Below are 3,345 nucleotides of genomic sequence, written 5' to 3'. Positions count from 1 at the left end.
TGAGGTTAGTTCTGATTGCTTCCTACTCCATGGTGTTTTCTCTAGACTGGAAATCCCAATCTCTGGTGCTGTGGGGCTCACTGTACAGTCTGAAATAGTGACCAGAGCACACAGTTATGTGGCTCTGGGCTGGTGATCTATTGCCTGCAGGGACCTGGGAACTCTTCCATGGTGTAGCTGGGTGACCTGAGAATGGACCTGATTTCTTCCCAGTCTGTCAGGTTTGTTCTTAACTCAGAAACACAATTGCTGTTGTTTTAGGGCCCAGGGTTTGGTCTGTTGCTTGCTGTGTAGTCACTGCTATACTGCTCTGCAGATACTGTCCTCTTGGTACCACCATCTTTGATTCTCTTTTGTTTATTAATGTTTATTAAACATTTTTTTCTTTCTTTTTTATTTTATTAATTACACTTTATTCACTTTGTATCCCAGCTGTAGCCCCCTCCACCATCCACTCCCAATCTCACCCTCCCTCCCTCTTCTTCTCCTATGTCTCTCTCCCAGTCCAATGATAGGGGAAGACTTCCTCCCCTTCCATCTGAACATAGTCAATCAGGTCTCATCAGGACTGGCTTCTTTGTCTTTCTCTCTGAACTGGCAGGATTGCTCCCCACTCAGGTGGAGCTGATCCAAGAACTAGCCAATGAGTTCATGTCAGAGATGGTCCCTGGTCCTATTATTGGGGAACCCTCTCAGATACAGAGCTGCCTTGAACTATTTCTGTGCAGGGGTTTTAATTTATCTCCATGCATGGTCCTTGTTTGGAGTATCAGTCTCAGAAAAGTCCCCTGTACCCAGATCTTTTCATTCTGTTGTTCTCCCTGTGGAGCTCCTGTTCCCTCCAGATATTTCTATCTCCCCCTTCTTTCATAACATTCCCTGCACTCTGAAAAATGTTTGGCTATGAATCTGAGCATATATTTTGATACCCTTCTGGGTAGAGTCTTTCAGAGGACCTCTGTAATAGGCTCCTGTTACTTTCTCAGACAATTAGGAATAGTGCTACCTCAAGATCCAGCTATATCACTCCTAAGCATATATCCAAAAAATGGTCAAGTATCCAATGAGGATATTTCTTCAACCATGTTTATAGCAGGTTTACTTGTAATAGCCAGAAGCTCGAAACAATGCAGATGTCCCTCAGTTGAGGAATGGATACAGAAATTGCGGTACATGTACACAATGGAATACTACTCAGCAATTAAAAACAAAGAAATCATGAAATTTGCTGGCAAATGGTGGGATCAAGTAATGATCATCCTGAGTAAGGTATCCCACAAGCAGAAAGACACACATGGCACATACTCACCTATAAATGGATATTAGACATATAATACAGGATGATCATACTAAAATCTGTAGACCTAAGGAAGCTAATCAAGAAGGAGGACCATGATAAGATGCTTAATCTTTTCTTTATACCTTTTTTTTTTTTTGAGCAAGGGCAGTTACCCAGACTGGACTCAAATTTTTGCTCTCTGGTGTTATTTTTCTAATTCATTTTTCTTTTATTAATTATTTTTATTATTTTCACAATTTATTCATTATATATCCTGGCTGAAGGCCACTCCCTCAACTCCTACTGGTCCCATCCTCCTTTCCTCTTCCCTCTATCCCCTTCCCCTAGTCAACTCAAAAGGGGAGTTCCCCTCCTCTGCCATCCATCCATGTCTTATCACAATACTACTCCGCTATTAAAACAAGGAAATAATATTTTTGCTCTTATTTCTTCTCCATAGGCCACTGTGCTCACCTCAGAAGATTCCATACCCTGAAGCTTGCCTGCAACCTTACTGTGAAATAAACACTAAGTATAACTCATTTTACAGAGTCCCACTCCCAAGACAATGTTTGATTGACCATCTCACATCTAGAAACATGTGAAATATGAAAGGCTATGAAGTCTGAAACATTTGATCACAAGCATTTCAAAGAACTTGGTTCTCCTCCTGTCTGGAGAACTGTTTCCCACCAGCCGAGGAAGGCAGGAAATGTAGAAGATGAGGTGTAAAGCTTGCAAAGCCCACAAGCATAACAATGATCAGACATTCTGGGAACCATCTCAGCAAATAAGTTCAACTTTAATTCCAGAAAACAGAGGCCATATACCCCTTGGGAAATGACTGGGATACTCCATGGATAAGTGTATATAATCGTTTAAAACTAGGTACTTCAAGAATGCTTGATTTGCATTAAATAGCACATTCCTATCATATGAACAAGAACGCAGTTCCTAATCATCCTATATTTAAAGGGAGGAGAGAGTTATCAGGGATTGGTGTCAAAAGCCATCTATCAATTTTGGTTGGTGGCATCTATGTCTAAAGATACTCTCCAGAGAATACTCACCTTCACCATAGTTACACAACTAGGTCAGCAGCAGGGTCTCACATGGAAGAGAAAGCCTCCTCACTCATATATCAAATTTAGTCTGAACTGTAATGTTTTTCAGTAGTACCCCTGGATCAATAGGTATATGTGCATAAAGAAACTTCTACAGGCTACCACTGTTGTGTTATTCTCAGGGAGCTTCCTGACTGGTGTTAGTTCACCAATCCCCACATATTCATTGACTGGACTAAAAGTTTCTTGTGTAAAGTGAGGCAATTGAAAACAGTAAATGTTGAGAATCAGAATTATCAATGTCTTCCCTAAACACTTTATTATCTAATACTTTTGCATGTAATTGATATTTACCATTAATTGTATTCTTTTTAAAAATAAGTTTATTTACTTTACATTCCAATCGTGGCCCCCCTCCCTTCTCTCCACCAGTACTACCCTCCATTCCTATTGCCCCTATTCCCTTTCCCCTTCAGAAAAGGGAGATCATTTCCATTGAGCTAGTTTTTCAGTTCTGTTGGATCTCAGTGGACCAAAGAACACAAAGGCCTTTCCACATTGCTTATAGTCACAAAATTCCTCTCCAGTAAGGATACTTTTATGATGACGATGACTCTAGATTTGTACAAGGCCTCACCATTTTAACACATTCATAAGTTTTCTCTCCAATATGAATCCTTTCATGATGATGAAGATTATACAAATGTGGAATGGTTTCACCATGTTAAAAGCACTCATAGGCTTTCTATCCATTAGGACTTCCTTCATCGGTGTGAAGATGATTCTGAAGTCCAAAAGTTTTTTCACATTGGTTATAGTCAGACAGCTTCTTTCCAGTATTTATTCTTTTATGTATTAGGAAATTTTATGTGCAAAGGCTTTGCCACATAGTTATATTATGGTTTCCCTCCAGAATGTGTTGTTGTCTTAGGAGATGATTGTTACATGCAAAGGCTTTATCACACTAATTACCATCACAAGGCTTCTCTCCACTGTGTTTTT

Source organism: Psammomys obesus, unplaced genomic scaffold (assembly GCF_907164565.1).
Source record: "Psammomys obesus unplaced genomic scaffold, mPsaObe1.curated_primary_1811, whole genome shotgun sequence".
In the NCBI taxonomy this organism is placed as follows: Eukaryota; Metazoa; Chordata; class Mammalia; order Rodentia; family Muridae; genus Psammomys; species Psammomys obesus.
Note: the sequence above shows the minus strand (reverse complement) of the source record.